This window comes from Ursus maritimus, unplaced genomic scaffold (genome assembly GCF_017311325.1).
Source record: "Ursus maritimus isolate PB19 unplaced genomic scaffold, ASM1731132v1 scaffold_6, whole genome shotgun sequence".
Taxonomy (NCBI): Eukaryota; Metazoa; Chordata; class Mammalia; order Carnivora; family Ursidae; genus Ursus; species Ursus maritimus.
The window spans coordinates 79,857,532-79,878,719 of NW_024426774.1; positions in this window are offsets into that span (position 1 = coordinate 79,857,532).

The window sequence follows — 21,188 nt, forward strand, 5'->3', positions numbered from 1 at the left end:
TTTGTGTACTGCCTACAGATATTATCAAGAATCTATCATTCATTAGTGTATTAGTGGATCAGATTATCTGAAGGAATGTCAATGATTTCTATCTTAGATCCATTGAAGTGATCAGGAAAAGACCAGGGTTTTCTATGTGGTTGTTGAAGGCCACTTCAATTTCAATGGGAAAGTCAAGTGGAGGCTGAGGTTCTTCCAGAACCAGGTAGATAAGGAAAACAAATCTGTAAAAACAAACAAACAAACAAACAAACAAACAAACAAACAAAGGTGAGGGACATAGAACTAAGGAAGCAAGTCCTTATTTTTAAATGTAGAGCAAGAAAGTAATAACAAATAGTTATTTAGAGGGGTATTTTGCATCTGTTCTGTATTTTCTTCCAAAGACATCTCTATTATATTATTTAGTATTGCTTGCTGTCTATGCTCTCTTCTAGGATTTTTACGGCTTCCTATCTCACATTTAGGTCTTTAATACATTTTCAATTTATTTTTGTGTGTGGTGTAAGAAAGTGGTCCAGTTTTGTTCTTTGACATGTAGCTGTCTAGTTTTCCCAACATGCTTTGTTAAAGAGACTGTCTTTTTCCCATTGGATATCCTTTCCTACTTCGTCAAAGATTAATTGGCCATACAATTGTGGGTTTATTTCTGAGTTTTCTTTTCTGTTTTATTGATCTATGTGTCTGCTTTGTGCCAGTACCATACTGTTTTGATTACTACAGCTTTGTAGTGTAAATTGAAATCTGAAATTGTGATACCTCCAGTTTTGCTTTTCTTTTTCAAGATTGCTTTGGCTATTTGGGGTCTTTTGTAGTTCCATATAAATTTTAAGATTTTTTTATTCTAGTTCTGTGAAAAATGTTGTTATTTTGATAGGGACTGAATTAAATGTGTAGATTGTTCAAGTGATATAGACATTTAAACAATATTTGTTCTATTTATGAATATGGACTGTCTTCCCATTTCCTTGTGTCATCTTCAATTTCTTTCATCAATAGTTTATAGTTTTAAGAGTACAGGTCTTTCACCTCTTTGATTAGGTTTATTCCAGTCTATGGCCATACCACCCTGAATGTGCCCGATCTTGTCTGATTAGGTTTATTCCTAAGTATTTTATTATTTTGGTGCAATTGTAAAATGCACCAAATAATCATTTTCTTAATTTCTCTATCTGTTGCTTCATTATTAGTGTATAAAAATGCAACAGATTTCTGCACATTGATTTTGTAACCCACAATTTTACTGAATTCAAGATAAATACTACTTTTTGCTAGAATGAGAAAGAATTCAACCCTATTCCTCATTTATTTATTCTATTTCTATTGTTGTAAGCTACAAGAAAACTTGTCCATAAATTAAAAAATGAAAATGGCATAATAAAAAAAGTAAAAACTTGAAACCAAAAAAGAAAACACAACATAAAAAAAAAAAAAAAAAGAAAGAAAATGACGTAATTTTGGCCATGATGATGCCATTCCTTTACACTCCTTCCATGTCCTTTGCCAAAAATCCCATAGTGATCTGTCATCGAAAATTATTTTTAGGGGCACCTGGGTGGCTCGATTGTTAAGCATCTGCTTTCGGCTCAGGGCGTGATCCTGGCATTATGGGATCGAGCCCTGCATCAGGCTCCTCCGCTGGGACCCTGCTTCTTCCTCTCCCACTCCCCCTGTTTGTGTTCCCTCTCTTGCTGGCTGTCTCTCTCTCTGTCAAATAAATAAATAAAATCTTAAAAAAAATTATTTTAGAGGCCTATCAACTTCTTGCAAGATTAAGCATTTCTTGAATTTTACTAAAAACAAAGACTTGGAAACACACTGGGTTACAAAAGTATTTGTTACCAAATTCTGGGGTTTTTCACTTTTATAATACCTGAATGACTATTTCAAACTGTCCCTTTGTTTGATATCTCAAATACTTTTCCATGCCGGGAAAATGAGCAAGAAGAATGCTAAGAAAGTAAGGGAGGACTTGCGAAGCAGTATGATACAAGGGAGTTCTCAGGCAGATCAGTTTTAGGAAAGTACATATTGCAGCTGAGTATCTGGGAACTGATTCCCTTAAAATCTTTGAAACGTCTTAGGATATTTTAGGGGTACACATTTGGAAATTGCTTCCTGAAATTATTTCGAAAATGCCAGATCCATTAGAAAGTGAGAAACAGGTAATAGAAGCAGCAGAAAACCACCAGGAAATATTTACCTTGCAAAGTAGACCAAGAAAACCATAAATGTAGACCAATGATCAAGACAGTTAAAACAAAACCGGAAAGAAAAAAATAAAAAGAAAAAAGAAAGTTAGAAAGTGGCAAGATTTTGCCTACATGCCTCACGAAGGGGTCTAGGTCAATGCTTCTCATAGTTAGTTATATGACACAAATTCCCAAAGATGGTAATCACAAAAATGAGATTTCTGGATCACATCCCAGAGTTTTGAGATCGTAATGTTCAGACATGACCTCAGGAAGTTAAATCTTTAATTTTCACAGTAAATTCTTCTCCACACAACATTTCGTGAACCTTTTATAGCTAATCAGACCATTCAATTTGCGAAGTTTCCCTGAAGCTTGAAACAACACACCACAGAAGTAGAATGTAGATCAACCAGCTTTTGAAAAAAATAAAAAATACAACTTAGATTTGCAGCATTTTCAAAAATACTCTCACCGAGTATAATTTCAAGATCCCAACGTGATTTCACGTCACAAGCAAGTGGGACAAAGATGGGCACATTCTACTCTTGCTCGATACTACAAGCTGGCTCCTGCACAGCCCTGTGATTGAAGAAGAGTTCCATTGGCAGTAATGGTACATTAGCTTGTAGCCAACTGAAATACAGGAAAAATTAGAAAAGCCTGATTCATGGGGAAAAAAATCATCTATTTGAAGGAATCAGAAACCTACCATGGCAGTTGGAAATTTAGGTGCCAAGATTCCAGGAAAAAAGGAAACTTATTTAAGTGAGACGAACATTCTATAGATCTATTTACTCAAATCACTTGATACTTTTAAAACACTACAGGAGAAGAGTTAAGAAGCCAAGCACTAAGCAATTTTAAGAGGCATATAATTTTCCCCTATATTTTGGGAATCCGCACTGGCTTAGGGGGAAAATTCTGAAATTTGGGTTTATTAAGGCAGCCAGAACTTGTGCATGAGAAGGCGGAAGGGGAGAGGTATTCAGTTGCCTCAGAGAAGAGGGTCATAGAGAAGGGAGCCTGAAAGTCGGACCTGTTGTATCATTCAAGGTATTCTCCCGATGGCCACTAGCCACAAGAGACCAAGGACAAAAACAGAAGCCATGAAATAGAGGAGTTAAATACAGTTTTGGTTGTCTCAAGGGGCTGAGGAAAAACAAATTAAGTACAGAGCTCTTTAAGAGATTCTGAAAAACATAGATTTTCAACTGAGATACCTGAAATACGAGACCCGTGAGTGAATAAGAAGTAAATGAATCCTTACAAAAATGGAAACCTAGTCCTGAAATCGCTTAGCTTTTGATTGGATTAAGATGATTTTTTCCTTTTTCTAATTGTTGGAAGGTAAAGTTTCACCCAGAGTTTATAGCTGTTTTTAATACATGATTTCTGTTATTTATTAAAAATTTAGCGAGCATTCTAAGATACATGACAATGAACTATACCAATAGGCAATCGAGCTATTAAGATCATCACACATGGTCTACAGAATAACTGATTTACATATTCAAGAACATAGATGACCATAAGAACAATGCAACAGCTTTATGCATTTCTATTATAGAATAACAAACTACCACAAAAACAAGGACTAAAAAGAGGACACATTTATTTCTTTTTCAGTTTCCATGGGTCACGAGTCCATGCACAGTTGAGTTGGGTCCCCTATTCTGGGTCTCACAGGTGGTAATCACTGTCAGACAGGCTATGTCTTTATCTGGAAGCTTAACCGGAAAATAATCTATTTCTAAGCTCATTTGGGTTGTTGGCCAAATTGATTTAGTGGTAGCTGTGTGACTTAAAAACAAAGTAACTGAAATTAAGGACTCAACGGTTGTGTTTAAGAGCAGATGAGACATAGCTAAAGAGAGGACTCTTGATCTGGAATACAGCTAAGTAGAAAGCGTATGGCTTGAAACTGGGAGAAATATTTGCAAATCACATAGCTGATAAAGGATCTACATTTGCAATACATAGAGAAGTCTTAAAGTCAACAGTGAAGCAAAAAAATTCAATTTAGAAAAAAAAAGAGCAAAAAATCGGAACAGCTACATGACCAAAGAAGATATATAAACATAAAGTAAGCATACCAAAAGATGCTCATTATTATTTGTCATTAGGGAAATGCAAGTTGAAAGTACAGTGAGATACTATTACACATCTATTATAATGGTTAAAAAAATAAATCTGAGTATACCCAGTGCTGGCAAGGAATCTGTGTTAGTTTGCTAGGGCTGCTGTGACAAAGTTCCACAAAGCAGGGGTTTTAAACAACAGTAATGTATTGTCTTTTTTTTTTTTTTTTAAGATTTTATTTATTTATTTGACAGAGATAGAGACAGCCAGCGAGAGAGGGAACACAAGCAGGGGGAGTGGGAGAGGAAGAAGCAGGCTCATAGTGGAGGAGCCCAATGTGGGGCTCGATCCCAGAACGCCAGGATCACGCCCTGAGCCAAAGGCAGACGCTTAACCGCTGTGCCACCCAGGCACCCCAACAATAATGTATTGTCTTGCACGGCTGGAAGCCAGAAGTCCAAAATCAAGGGGTTGATAGGGTTGAGGGGTCTGAGGAAACAATCTGTTTCAAGCCTCTCTCCTCAGCTTGTAGATGATTGTTTTCTTCTTATGTCTCTTTCCATTACCTTCCTTCTACGTGTGTTTCTGTGTTTGAATTTATAACTTTTTTTAAAGACACCAGTCATATTAAATCAGGGGCCACCCTAATGACTTTATTTTAACTTGATTACCTTTATACAAACCCTGTATCCAATAAGATCACATCCAGAGGTACTGAGGGTTAAAATTTCAACATATGAATTTTGGAGGGAACACAATTCAACCCGTAACAGATGCTGAGCACCAGACAAGCTGATTTATTACTAGTGGGAATGCAAAATTGTACAGCCACTGTGAAAACAATTTGTCAGCCACTCGTAAAGATAATCATACACTTACATATGACCTATAATCGCACTCCAAGGTACTTACATAACTTAACTGAAAACTTATGTTCATACAACCCAACTCAGCAATAATAAGAACAACTGAATCACACAATAGCTTTGACATAAGTTAAACACAGTTTTCTAAGTGAAAGTAGCTACATCCCAACAGTCCACTTTGCATTCTACGGTATTTTGAAAATAGATAAAACTGTAGGAATAAAAAACAGATTAATGGCTGGCAGAGTTTGGAAGAAGTAGGTGAGATGATTATAGCGGAACTCCAAAACCAAAATTCTAGGGTGAAGGACCTGGTTCCTGTGGTGGATACCTTATGTTATGGGTTTATGAAAACCCACAGAATGTACACAACAAAGAATAGATTTAACTGTGTTCAGATAAAATCATAGTACCCGGAATATTGGGTGATCCTAGGATTGAATTCAGTGTGACAAATGGCTCTGTGTTACAAATGTGTGACAATGCTATGGTGCAGGGTGGAGGGTGGGGGTGAGTAAGGAAAAGGTTGAAGTATAGGCAGGGAGAGATAAGAAGCCCCTGATTCCCCTGAGGAGGCTCAGGCAAGGAGCTACCTGGCCAGGCTCATAGAAATCCCAGATGTGGAGAAATGTTACAGACAAGATATTAACCAGAGTGAAGGGAACATAGAATCCACCTTGTTTGTCCAAGCATAGATGAGATATTTACATGATAGTTACTAATCCACCTTGTTTGTCTTAAATGTTACAGTGGAGATATTTACCAAGTTCCCTGGTCAGTCTTCTATAAAAGACCAACCATAAATGCCCTCAGAGGCAACCCATTTGGGACCCATCTCATTCTAGAGAGGTTTTGCTTTGTTTGCTTTCTGTTTTCACCTTCACTTAATAAACGTTCACTTCACTTCACCCTTTTGTGTTTGCCAGATTCATTCTTTGACTCTGAGACAAGAACCCCGCAATCCTGCAACAGAGGTAAAAGAGGTTGAACTAAGCAACTTTGGAAAACAGAGCTTGACCTCTGGCTATAAAGTTGAAAATGAAAAGGACTGTATATAAGCATTGCCGTCAGATTGCTAGATTTGTTTCTTGTATGGTCCCGGTTAGCAATTCAGAAACTATTTTGCATGTACAGTAGGGGGGAAAATATATGCAAATAAAATATAAACCATGGGAATCCAAGTTTCTCTCTAACAGAGAAAGAAATTACAAGAAAGTAAGGCTAGAATAGACCATGCATGGGCCTGAATTAGATTCAGATATTTCAGTATTAACTCCTGTGTACTTTAATATACAAATATATAATAAATAAGCAGAAGCAGAGATAATTATAGACAGGTGTGTATATGCTGGTTAGTATAAATGAATATATTTCCTAATTGTGCCTCTTGAGAGGGCCTAGAAACAACACTACCCCAGTAGAATGTATATACCCAGCCCCCAGATCTTGGTTTCTTTTTTTTTTTTAAAGATTTTATTTATTTATTTGACAGAGATAGAGACAGCCAGCGAGAGAGGGAACACAAGCAGGGGGAGTGGGAGAGGAAGAAGCAGGCTCATAGCAGAGGAGCCTGATGTGGGGCTCGATTCCATAACGCCAGGATCACGCCCTGAGCCGAAGGCAGACGCTTAACCGCTGTGCCACCCAGGCGCCCCAGATCTTGGTTTCTTATACATTCTTCAATAAAAGAAACCTAGGCTGTTTGGAGAAAAGCCAGATCTAGCACCAGGACAGAGAAAACAAAAAACACAAGGTGAGCCTGTAGTGTTTTGTAGTGCCAGAAAATAATTTGCTTAAAAAAAAAAAAAAATGAAGGCATACCTAAAGGACACAGAAGACAACCTGAAAGATGTCTTTATGACCAAAGTTGGAAATGGGAAGAACATATTAAATACAATATTAGATTATAACCAAAAAAGAACCTGAATATCACTGAGTGGAAAATATCTACTATCCACAGTAACACATGGCAGCAGGCAATGTTGAAATCAGTTGGGAAAACTTTAAAGGATATAGGATGCTTGCAAATCCTCAAAGTATCTCCCCTACGTTTATCAATTGCTCAGTTGTTTCAATATATGACCACAATTCACTGAAGCTGTTCCCACCAGGAGATAGGATTTAATGTCTATCTACTTGAGCGAGGCCTGGACTGAGTGACTCACTTTGAATGCGATGAGAGTGGAAAACTAGTAATTTGAGAAAACTAGCAATTTTGCAGTAGCAAAAGCAGGCAGATACTTACTTGAACTGGTGATCGAGGTTAACACCACTAATGATAAATCCTGTTGGTATCATAAGTCCCTGATATGATACGATGGGAAAGACACATCTACTAGTTTACTTCCCTGTAATATTAAATAGTGGGAATTATGAACAACCTAATCTTATTCCTGATATAATGGGAAAGATTTTGGCATTTCCTAATTAAGCAACACACTGGCTTTTCTGATTTTCTGATATATATATGCATTATTATATATTATAAATATATCATATATATATTTATATATATATAATTACATTGGAAGAATCCACTAATTCCTATTTTATTGCATTTGCTTTTAAACTTTATGGGAGTTTATCATAAACACAAAAGAGCACAAAAACAGTAAGTTTACAGCTCAATTATTCACAAATACAGAACAAACCCTGATGCAGTAACTAGATCAAGAAACAGAACATTGCCAGCCACCCAGGAGCCTCCCTTGGTCCTCTTAAGTCGCCACACACCACAAAGGTAAGCAATTCTCTGACTTTCACACCGAAGTTTAGTTTCATCTGTCTCAAACTACTCATTAAATGAAGTTATACAGACCCCTTTTGTGTCTGGTTTCTTATGTTCAGTGTTATATTTTCAAGGTTCATCAATGTTGGAAAAGAAATGGAATGATCCAGATTTGAAGATGTTTTGACTACATACCTGGAAAATCCAACTGTTTTTTAATATGTTTGATGGTTACTAAATAATCATAAATATATAAACAAAAACCAAAAAAAAAAACATATAAAGAAGGAGGATTTCTCATTTTCATATCAAACAGGAAAATACCTATGTGTAATTTCAAGAAGTGATATCTAATACTTACATAAGGAAAATTATGACTTTGCTGAAAGAGGAGATCTCCTGAAAAAGGAGAAATCATAACCTGAACAAATGGAAGGATATATCATATTCTTGTACAGGAAGACCTAAGATATTAGCACGATATTTATCCCTAAGGTAACAGTTAACAGAAACATTAAATGTAATCTTAATAAAGATACTATATTTTTTTCTGCAGCTGGACAAGCTGATAAATATTATTTTAAAGGGGAGAGGTAAATCCATCAGATATTAAGCTATACCCTAAGTTTCCTATAATTAACATGGTACATTTGGGGCACACATTTAGAAGGACAGACCAGTGGAACAGGGGAGAAAATCAGGAAATAGTCTCAATTATGTATACGCACGTAGTATATACTAAAAGTAACATCTTAAATAATTGTGAAAATACTGACCCTTTAAGATGGTTTGAAATAACTAGGTATCCATATACAACAATACAAGATTATATTGAAACAATTCTACTTACCTAAAACCAGGATAAATTCCAAAATGAATCAGAGAATTAAATGTAAAAATTAAAGATTACAATTACTAGGAAAAATATAGGTGAATTTTTTTATAACTTGAGAGAAGAGAATTTTTATATTCATGACTGAAAAATTCAGAAGGAATAATATGATAGAAAAACTAGATTGCAAAAAAAACCTTAGGAATGGTAAGAATAAAACAAAAACTCATAAATAAAAGAAGACACACACTGGGAAAATAGATGTGAATAAATATATATTCACATATATGTGCATATGTATGTATGTATATGTTCACATCTATTCCCCAGTGTATATGCATTTGTGTACATACATGTATACACACATGTATATGTGTATGTGGTGTGTGTAAATGGTTGTGAATATTATTAAAATGGTTTGTTTCTGGGGCACCCGGATGGCTCAGTTGGTCGAGCATCTGGCTCTTGATTTTGGCTCAGGTCATGATCTCAGGATCATGGGATCAAGCCCTTCATTACACTCCACACTCAGCAGGGAGTCTGCTTGAGATTTTCTCTCTCTCTCCCTGCCTCTCCCTCTCTTTTTCTTAGATAAATAAAAATATTCAAAAAAAATGGTTTGCTTCTAATTACATTTGTAAAAATAAAGATGAAAACACGGGGCGCCTGGGTGGCACAGCGGTTAAGCGTCTGCCTTTGGCTCAGGGCGTGATCCCAGCGTTCTGGGATCGAGCCCCACATCAGGCTCCTCCGCTATGAGCCTGCTTCTTCCTCTCCCACTCCCCCTGCCTGTGTTCCCTCTCTCGCTGGCTGTCTCTCTCTCTGTCAAATAAATAAATAAAATCTTTAAAAAAATAATAATAATTTAAAAAATAAAGATGAAAACAACAGAAAATTTCAAATTGCTCTTGACTTTATGAAATGATACTTAACCTTATTCATGGTAGAAAAATTACAATTTTAGAGTACTCATACCTAGAAATCATTTCACATCTATTAGTTGGTGAAATGAAAAAAAATCAATAATACCTTCTGTTGATGAGGCTCTCATACGTTGCTAGTGGGTATAAAAATGTTACAAATCCAATGCAGAGGAGCTTAGCAGTAGCTAACAAAAGTGTATATGCATCTACCTATGACTTTACAATCCCAATTTTAGAAAACTGCCCAAAAGGTAGCCTGGCAAAAATAAGAGAAGACTTACGCACACGGATGTTCACTGCAGAAAATAGAGCAAAAGACTGGAAACAACTCTAACGTCCATCACTCCAACTGGACTAACCAAATCAACTCTGGTACATCGACACAGCGGATTCTAAGAAGTTGTGAAAATAAATAATTAATATTACTGTATATATTAATGAGCAATCTCCAAGCTATTTAGTAAGTGTAAATAAAGGTAGAGAAAAGTATATATACTGTGCTACTATTTATGAAAGGGAATAACTGGGCAGGTAGGTAGACAGATATAGATACACATATAGATAGATGATAAGGGGATACAGATGTACAATTATATTGTCAAATAATAAAAGAATAAACTATAAAAGCATTTTTATTTTTTAAACATCTATTTATATATTTGCGAGAGACGGAGAGAGAGAGCACGAGCAGGAGGGGCAGAGGGAGAGGGAGAGGGAGAGGGAGAGAGACTCTTAAGCAGACTGTGCGCTGAGCTCAGAGCCCAGGGCAGGGCTTGATGTGGGGCTCGATCTCATGACCCTGAGATCATGATCTGAGCCCAAACCAAGAGTTGGATGCTTAACCAACTGTGCCACCCAGGAACCCCCATAAAAACATTTTTAAAGTAGCTGCTTATAGGAATGTCCTTAGAGGATTTCTTTGATATACTATGTTTTACTGAGATTTGATGTTGGAGTCATTCAAATATATAATTGTAAAAGAAAATTAAATTCTACAAACAATCCCTAAAATTTAAGAAGTCATGAATGTAAAGGTGCATTTGGCTGGTGTCATAACTATCAGACAGGAGCTATGTTAAAAAAAAACTTTAAAATATACTAATTAACTGTACATCCTTAGCGCGCTGAGAATATGAAAAAGAAATCTTAAACTGTTTTCTGTAATTATATTGCTGGTAGTAGTGTCAGTATTATTGTAAGACTGTTATGTGTATCATAGATGATGAAGTTAATAAATATCATAAGGTGTGCTGATTTCATTTTCCCTGAGGTCATTGAAAATGGGGACCCACTGGGGAGGAGGGACAAAAAAGTTGTAATATAGAGGAGGCTAAGTAAAAAGGAGTTTATAATCCTGAAATTCATTTGTAAGTATCAGTATAAATGTGGTATATTGATTTCTATCCTTCCCTTGCCCAGTGAAAATGACTAGCAACAAAGAAACAAAGCCCAATTCAGTTACCATAAGCACCCCACCACCCAAATCATGGTCTTCTAATGCTATCTCCAGGGCTCCTTGAAGAGATAATAGGAATACACAAAATAAGCCCGAACAGTTTATCAAACCAAATAATAAGGAAACTCACAAAGATGACAAAAGGTCATGTCAAAAGGGCTGTGTCAACTGTAAGAGGTCCCTACTTACTAATAATGGGATAATTTGAACATAGATAAATTCAATGAATTGAATCATATTGAATATATTTAAGTCATTAAGTTCATAAAGATATCAAAGCAACAATGTAAAAACAAATTATATATATACATATATATATATGCACCATTCACTGAATTCTTCCATATAATAAATAAGAAATGACAAAATTAGAATGTATTTTCAATCCCCGACAAAATAATGGAATTTCATGTTCATTGTGATGGTTGCTTGCTTCACAAATAGAGAGAATTCAACATAATGTGCCTTTTGACAGAGACACATAGCACTTCCCATTAAATAGCCCCCAAAATGGGAAAGATGGGGGAGCAGAAGGGCAGGGAAGGAAAGAGAAGAAAGAGTCCTTATTAAGCCTCTGGACACAACAGTCAATTTATAGGAAATACAGAAAGTGTGATGACACCTTTCCTATGGAGAAGGCATAGGAAAATCCAGATTGTGGAAATCACTACAAGTAAACGATTAATTTTGCAGAAATTAAGTTGCCAGGGAAAGGAAAAAGATGGAAATGGGATCAAATGAAAAGACTTAATATCTCAATACCAAAAACAATATTGAAATGTTTATGGAATTTGCTCATCTATGGAACATAAGAACTAGGAAAATCGGTAAGGGAAGAAAGGCATAAAGAAAGGGGTTAATCAGAAGGGGGAGTGAAGCATGAGAGACTATGGACTCTGAGAAACAAACTGAGGGCTTCAGAGGGGAGGGGGGTGGGGGAATGGGATAGACTGGTGGTGGGTAGTAAGGAGGGCATGTATTGCATGGTGCACTGGGTATTATACGCAACTAATGAATCATCGAACTTTACATCAGAAACCAGGGATGTACTGTATGGTGACTAACATAATATAATAAAAAAACTTAAAAAAAAAGGAAATGTTTATGGAATTTGATGTAAACGTCCAGGCTGTTAAAAAAATGACATTTATAAAATAATTATAAATGTTATACATGAATAAATGTAATATTAATAAACAATGATTATTTTTTCATGTTTAATTATGGTATTGTGATTATGCTCTACAAGAGTTCCTTTTGTTTAAAACTTTATGCTGAAATACACTTGCACAAAAAATAGTGTGTAGAACTGTTTTGGAATCATATAGAAAGGAGGAAATGAGGAGAGGTATGGAAGAAACTGGACTGACAATGAATTTTAATTATTGATATTCATTTCTGGGTCTGAGAACATGTGGGTTCATTATATTATTTTATTTATTCTTGTACACATTTGAAAGTGTTCATAATAAACCGTTTATAAGCAACAACCGCAGGCAACGTATAAGGCCCAGGAAGACACCAAAGAATACATGCTGTATGATTCCTTTCACATTAAATTTTTTTTAAAATGCCAAAACCAATCACTGGTGATAGTGGTGACCCTTGGAGGCAGAAATGTGGGGATCCGTAAGGCAGTTTCTGGGTTTAGGTGGTGATCTTTTTCTTTATCTGGGTGGCCCTCCCACTTGGTGAAAATTCACTGGGCTCTCCATTTATAATCTGAAATTCCTTCTGCATTAATGTTATCTTTTAACAGAGACCTAAACTTAATGATTAAAAAACCCTATGCTTACATCAAGAACTCAACATTGTCGAGGGCTGTGTAGGAAGAGGGACCCTCCAAACGTTCGCATCTCTAGGAATGCACAACTATCTACATCCGGAGGAATGGAAATGGGATAAAGGTGTAGTGAGGATGAACTTCTTTAGAGAAGTTGACTTTTTGAAATAAAATTGGTTTGTTCATAAAGTGAGATGAATAATTATATTAATATAACCCAGATTATACAGATTTAATTTATTAGCTGTGAATTCTTAGCCTGTAATGATAGACTGCCTTAAACTAGATTACCATTAACAGTAAATAATGATAGATTTCTAATAAAAGAAAAGCCACAACGACAAAAACAGTTTATCCGAATTCTCTGAACTTAATGAAAGGACAACTGTACATACATGAAAAGGAGAATTTACTCATCTGTAATTTTATGTATATCAGAAATAGATACAGATAATGATATGAGAGTGAGAAAGAGAGAGGGAAGTTGAAATGTATATCTGCTTGTCCTATATGAGCAGAAGTGACTTTGAAGTATTTTTTTATTTTTATTTTTTAGATTTTTTTAAAAAAGATGTATTTGTCTGAGAGAGAGAGAGAGAGCATGGGCGCATGTGTGAGTGGGAGGTGTGGGTGGGGGGAGGGCGGAAGGTGAGGGAGAGAATGTCAAGTAGACTCCCAACTGAGCACTGAGCCGCGACTCTGGGCTCCATTTAAGAACCCCCAGATCATGACCCGAGTTGAAATCAAGGGTGGGTCCCTTAATCAACTGACCCACGCAGGCACCCCCTTGGAGTTTTTTGTTTTTTATTTTTATTTTTTTTAAATTGTGAGACAGTATATAAACAAAGTCATGATATTGTCTGACCTTACGTAAGTTATTTTCCACTCATGATGTATGCATCCCAGAGAAATCAACATCACCACACTTGCTAGTTGGTCTATAAAATGCCCCCTTGCTACACACTTCTGAGAAATTCCTACTTATTCTTCAGATCTCAGTCTGAACCTCATATCTTCCTACACTGTGTATTACCTTAAAGTCCTAGGACTGTCTGCGATTAGAACAATTTTCACATGGGTGTGTATTATCCTTGACATGTTTGCTTCTCTTCCCCTATCAGGCTTCTGAGAGCAAGGCTTCAGTCTCAGTACTTAGTATTGGTAATAAAAAGATATGTGAACCCGGTCACAGTTATGCAGTATTTTACTAACTATGAACATGGGCAAGTTACTTCAGTGCTCTAAACCTTACCGTCCTCACATAATAATTAAGTTTAATTGTACCTACCTTACAGGGCAATGCTGAGGCTTAGGGTGTGTGGGGTCCAGTGCAGCGCATGGTACAAAGTTGGGAGTTAATTAATAAGAGTCATAGTTCAGAGGGCTTGGGGCATGCAGCAGGCCATCTCAGAGCTTACCATGTACCCAGCGCACAAAAGTGTCTCTTGAATACACACGTGAACTCTTGAAACAAGTAAACTTCAATGTTATTTCTGGCATTCTTGACTTCAGTCTTTGGAGGCTTTCCCTACAGAAGAAATGATTCTATTACTTAAAGTTCGTTTACTCCAACAACAAACAGCATCCCCCCCCCCAAATTCTCTTATATTTGTTTTATGTGTCTTCTTTCTATTCATACAATGCTTTGCCAATGAACATGAGTTGTTTAGCAAATGTCTGCCATAGCCCAGGCTATATAACTAAAATATACCAAACCATTAGCCCAAATATCAAACTTTACATAATGACATATAATTCTCTATTCTTCTCCAACCAAAGCTTAGTTATATCTTAGGTGGTTAAGAGGAAATTGTCCAATTAAAAAAATGGAGAGAGATGTACTATTAGTATTACAGAAGGGTCACTGCAGTAGGAGGTAAGAAGGGGAGGTGGCGTGGGAGGGGACATCATTGATAAAAGGGTAACTTAATATTCATTTCTTCCACTAGCACCAATATAGTTAATTTCAAATATACTGAATTTCAACGTACTGAAACTATGTATCACCAGGAGATTCTCCATAAAACAGAATTCCCCATCTGTCTTACTCCATTTTTCCCCCCTTGTAGATCAAATCTCAGAGACAAAGCAGACAGAAGTATCTCCTTTATCTCCCTGCTAGGCACACTCATTACAATAAAAAGATGAGTTAAGAGGCAGCTGAAGAAATTAGTTATTTTTATAACAACAAAACATCCACTGGACGTTTCCACCAGTGTGGTGTTGTTTAGAGAGTTAACTTGAAATACCAATTTCTATGTACTGAAGTGAAACTAGCTATGTCCAGGGGCCCAGCGTGCAGAAAAGGTGGCATTTTTATATGAAAATAGATTACAATCCTAGCATCTCTCTCCTCACTCCTCCCACAAATTATTCAGACAGCTTGGGAATTGGATTTGCGACTACTGCTATGTCTTACACAATACAAAAGAGAGAATGCCTGGTGGACTTCGTCGGTTAATTATACAACACGTGATGTCAGATCTCCCATAATGTTCTATTGGCTGGGGTTTCTATTGCTAAGCTTTTACAAATATTAACTGTGTGCTTTCTCTGTGCATTTGGAAAGCCTGGGGGAAAAAAAAGGAACATTTCTTGGATAGTCCTAGATATTATCTAAGAGTGTGCTTGCAAATGGCAATATTTCAGATGTACTTAGGACATCAATGAAGCTGGACGGCTTTGATCGTGACCCCCCCAAATTAAGTTTGGATCACCTCCTAGAGGCAAATATGATCTGTTGAAGTACTGTGAATGCAGGTTAATTTTAAATGACTGAGGAATAAAGTAAAAGTGTTATCACCTCTTTTTTTCCTTTAATGTTTAGTTCATGTGATGTGAATACTGTGGATGGTCAGCCACGTCTCAAAATGCCTTCTAAATTCATGATTTTCTGCCTTTCCTAATTATCTTTGCACATTTTTCTTGTTAAACTGATACCCCAAAATGATGATAGAAAAGCTAGTAGTCAGCTCCTGCCAGCCATAAATCAACATTTTTTTGGCACAATGAGTTTTCATTTATCTCTGGTATGCAGCATTTAAGGATTGATTCGTTCTAACTGTACTTTTAAGGACAGATTTTCATGTGAATACAAGCACTGGCATTTAAACAAAGAAAATCATTAATCTGAATCTAAACTTCATATTAACCATTCAGAGTTTTACTTTCCTCTGTTTGTCTTTGTCCTTTTCTCTTCTCAAGGTCATTTTCTGCCATTTCCAAAGGCATTTTAAATTTTACTCAGGGTCTTCTGTTGCCTGTTAGATGAAGGCCTAAGTGATTATTTTTCAGCAAGGAAATAAAAGTTAGATGAACCTTGACATACCACTCAGGGTATAATTCATATCACCAGGATTTACCTACTTTAGAAACTAAACAGTTAACCTAATCATCTCATTTTATTGCTAATTTAGAAAAGCTTTCCCCCCCTAAGTACACTCTCACTTTTCAAAATTCACTGCTTATGACCTGAGCCTTTTATCCATTGCGCTATTACCAACAGCTAATCCCTCTCACTTATTGATAATTGGACAAAACTGAACAACGTGCCAACTCCTGAAAACGGCATGCCCCTGAGGGTTCTATTCAGTTATTCCCGAAAAACCACATTGGTTTCCAAGTTTGGTTCTTTTGTGGCATATTAATGGGAAACAAGTGAGAGATTTTCTCACTGCTTAGGAATTTCGCCAATTCTAACCTGCTTATTGCACATTCTTTCTAAGGAAAAGCATCTAAGTTTACAGAGCTCACAGATCTTCCTTTTCTTATCATTCCATGAATTGTCTGCAAGTCCTGTTTGCTAAAATAATCATTTTAGTGCATATATTTAAACTATAATTATACAGTAAGTATTTCTTCCAGAACTTAGTTTATTTTGTCGATCCAATGCAAATTCAAAGGAGAGATGCCCCAGTGTCTGGGGCTCATGCAGATTTATCACAGGATTAAGCCACAGGCACTACTTTCTATCTGCTTAATTAGTTCTTGAAATTATGGAAGCCTATGATTTGATGCCACATAGAAATCAATGTAATACTTTCTTAAGGGAATATTTCATTAAATTTTGAAACTGTATTACAACATACATGCAGGTTTAGGTAGTATCTTCTATCTTTAAGCTTAATAAACATATTTAATGGCATCTGCTTGCATGAAACAAGCCTTTGGGGCATATGTTAGGGAGCCAGGACAAAGACTTTGGCAACTGAATTATTATAGAATGAAATTAAATGCTTACAACAGGGTAGCATTCAGAAATGCTCACAAAGAGGGTACAATGCAGTTCACACATTCAGGGCTTGAATTTATGCCCTTCTCTATTCAATGGGGAGTGTTAGCTGCCTTTCAGTGCTGCCGCCACGCAGCCATAGAAAAATAAGAGCCCGGGAAGGAGCACACAGGCCTTCCCTGCTTTGGTTCTTCCTCAAATCTTTCTTTTAATTTTTCACCCTAACATGACCATGTTTTCTGACAGCCTTTAACATACTTCACATGTTGATTTCCCTAGAAGTTTGATATTAAAACACAGATGGGAAGCCATGCATTTTATTAAATTTGAGCACTTATGTTTGGAAGGATTGGGAAACTGGCCAATACATGGATTCAGATGACACTCAAAGTTAGAAAATTGGCCATTTAAGGAAGTTAACTGACTCAAGACACAGGAAGGAAATAAATGGAATGCAAAAAAAAAAAAAAAAAAAAAAAAAAAAAAAAAGCATGGCTAACCCATGAGTGGAATGGTGGTATTGAAGTAAAGACTGTGTTGCGCCTTTTAAGCAGATATTGAAGTCCCTTTCCAAACTGATTGTTTACATCATCAAAATAAAGCTCATCATAAGTTAGGTGTCCACAATTTTCTTTCAAGTTGCTTACACGTTTTAGTTGAGAGCTGGCTTATAACCTACCTTAGCAGCCCACATGTCAGTTTATTAAGTCAGTCACTCATGACTCATCCACCAAACAGTTTGCCCTTGCTCTGCGTTAGGCACAAGGAAATATTTCTCTAGAAAACGTTTATTTTCACAAGATGTAGCAAAGCCATGGTGTGTTTTCATCAACAAGAGAGTCGAGTAGTAACAGAATGGGACCTCTCTCAAAAAGGGAACCACGCACATATCAGGAGTCCCATCCAGAAGACCCAGAACATTGGATCTCTGGCATTTCTCCCCTGAGTTCTTCTGGGAAATCAAGTCCTAATGCTGACGGCATTCATCATATGTAATAATTTAATTTCTTTCTCATTCCTTCAGATGGGAGTAGTCCGGTATCTTGGAAAACTTGAGAAAATGACCTAAAATTATATTTTGTGTTCCATAATTCAGACGAGGAACCTCAGCTGAGCAAAGACATAGGCTCTAATGTGGCAACTGTCCAAATGAGGCTTTGTAACTTGATTTTAAGGATAAAAACAGCCAGAGACAGCCGGCGGGGGGCGGGGAGGGATAGGTGACTGTAAGAGTGTTTTGATTTTGGTTGTTTGGCTTATTTATTAGAGATAATTAAATTATATTGCTTTCCTATGTGGCCATTTTGCTTGTTGTTTTGTGAGTTCCCTCTCTCTCCAGCCAGATGGCTATTCCACACTTGTCTGCCTTGCTTTGTGCTTGGAGGCTAACCTCCATGGACTGCTCTCTGGCTTTGAGTAGGATTCTGCCAAAGAGAGGCATCAGTCTGGATGAGAGGGTTGAGAAACAGAAAAGTTGGGGGAAGCTTCATCCCAGTGTGGGCCCATGCCCCGCTTTTGTTAGGAGTCCGTCATCACCTTTGCACCAGATTCTGCCCTGTGAGCTTCTTTCTTTTTCTGGCCTCTGAGCAGAAGAAGACCTGGGGCAGTAAAACCCTTGTTGTTTCCCCAAATCCCACCTATACCTCTTAAACTCTCCTCGCCTCTACTGTCTCTGGAGACCTCTTCACTTCCGGACCCTGATGACTCAAACACACAACAGCAGAACACAAATACTGATTTTCCTGATACTTCCGTGTCACTTAACAATAGAGTATTCATTTACTTGGGAGAAAGTGTGCTTCAGAGAGATTTGGAGGACAGTTCTTTTCTGAGTCTAGCTATACCAAATCACTGTATCGTTTGCCTTCGCATAAATGGTTAAGAGATCAATAGTTATCTTTCGGTTTACTATAATTACACGGGAACATTTTTGGATTTCCTAACCCACCTCGCAGAGTGTTTTCAACGGAACCTTTCATTGACTGGAAGGATGTTCTAATGTTTTGTTTCAGGCTGGATTTTCAAGGTCCTCTTTCCTTCTTCATGGTCGATCCCACTATTTGCACCTCATTTGAAGAACCCGTACAGTTGAGGTCCTACACAGCCAGAACTTCCCTTGAGGCCACAGGATGACATTTCTCTTCCCATTTTTGTCATATTGATATTATTGACTGAAACTAAAAATGTATATTCACCTCAAAAGAAAATTGGTAAACGATAGTCATTGGTTCGCAGATTTTGCGATTCAATAAACCTCAGATTTGAGAGAGATTTTCCACAAATAGAGTCCTTCTTAAGGTTATTTTCTTCCTGTTTATTCCAGTAAGTAAATACAGTGGCTAACACAAAGCTAATTTCTAAGAATTATGAAAGACATCTATTGCTTACTTTTTACCTGAGCTTGTAATTTCGAGTTCTGAGGGTTGCGTAGCGTATAGTCTCTGAATGTTTGCCTTTTCACGTCTGACTCCATTTACCCCAACAAAAGAGTATTACTCCAAGACCTGGATTAGTATTTCACATAGAATCCCAGGCATGTCAGCCAATCTGCTTCATCTTGCCTTGTTAGTATTCTCCATATTTATAACACCCATTTTTTAAACTTGCCTTAGATTCGTCCAGTCAGCAACTGAGCTTTAACTTGTAAACTACATTTCTTTACCAATTTACATAGAAAGCAGCTACTAGTATCACCCCCCAGCCAGCTGAAATAAGCATCAAAACATAAATAATAGCCTGAAATGAATATAATGTTGCATGCCAATTATACTTAAATTTAAAAAATAGATAAACAATGCCACGAGGTCCCCAAATACATGCCATGTATCTCTCTCTTTCATTATGGCGGTATAGACAGTATTAGGTGGGATCTTTGTAATTTCATTCTGAGTTGGGGTTTTGCCCAATTGCCCAGAAGCCTGTAATTTAAGTTGGGGAAAACAGACCTCAGTACCCTTATTTTCAGTAGTCCCCAAGCTGTTTTATCCTGATAAAACAAAATCTTTAAAAAAATAGACAGACTCTCACAATTAGGAAAAAAAAAATCATAATAACTGAATGTGTTAATTTTCTTAGCTACTAGTATTCGTCCAAAGCAAAGCAAGGGATTTAGTAACCAAGTAACGCTTAAGAGTCCACTTATTCAATTTATTTATTGGAAACCAGAGCTGCCTGTTTGAGATGTTATGGGTCATTGTGCCTGAGAGCAAACCACGAAGGGCTCGGGGCACTGCTTTTGATAAAAGAAAAAGGTACATACAGCCCCGAATATGAGTAGCAATATAGCTCAGGTTAGGACCCAAATGCGGTGTGAAGTGAGATCTGTCCAAACACTCTCGCTCCAAGGCTGACTGGTGATCATAAACCCCCGTCCACCTTGCAACCTCAGCCAAGCCAGCTGGAGAAAAGGGTCAGGAAGGAAAGTGTTAAAGAGGTAATACGATTTAAACGGGGTTGCAGAACTCCTATTAAAAATGGCAGTACTATAAATGTTCTAGTATTGTCAGGAATGTTCTGTTGGATGACACTATGCCGTGATTTGTACACACAGCGGACCAGAGTTGATGGGTGAATGAAATGATCCATAACCCTCTCTGACACATTTAAAGCAGTTCGGCTGCACACAGAGAACAGTCCATCATTTGCACCCTTCTGTGAAAGCTGGCTTTACCAAGTGTTTCAATGAAATATGTGCAACTTCCCATTTAAATTAGTACCACATGAACCATGAAGAGCACCACAGGTATCTGTTGTAGTACCAGCCTCATGCAAAAGTGGCCTGTCTTGTAATGCTCTAACAGGAAAGACATACAACCATTCATCTGTAACAGATTAAAACCAGAAGAAATAAATTACTCCACAGATGAAGAATTATTGCTTGTGAAGAAAATGTGCAAAGGTAGTCCTAAAAAGCAGCTTTTACTAAAAAATTATCGCAACAGCATTTGAATTCTTAATGCATATTAAACTGAGGACTTGTAACCATAAATCATCATTTTTAAATGGAGGAAATCTGGTTAAAACTTTGAGCAGAGATTTGTTTCATGTCCTCACCACGGTGTTAGCCTTGGCATTGATAGCAGACTGCCTGAGTTA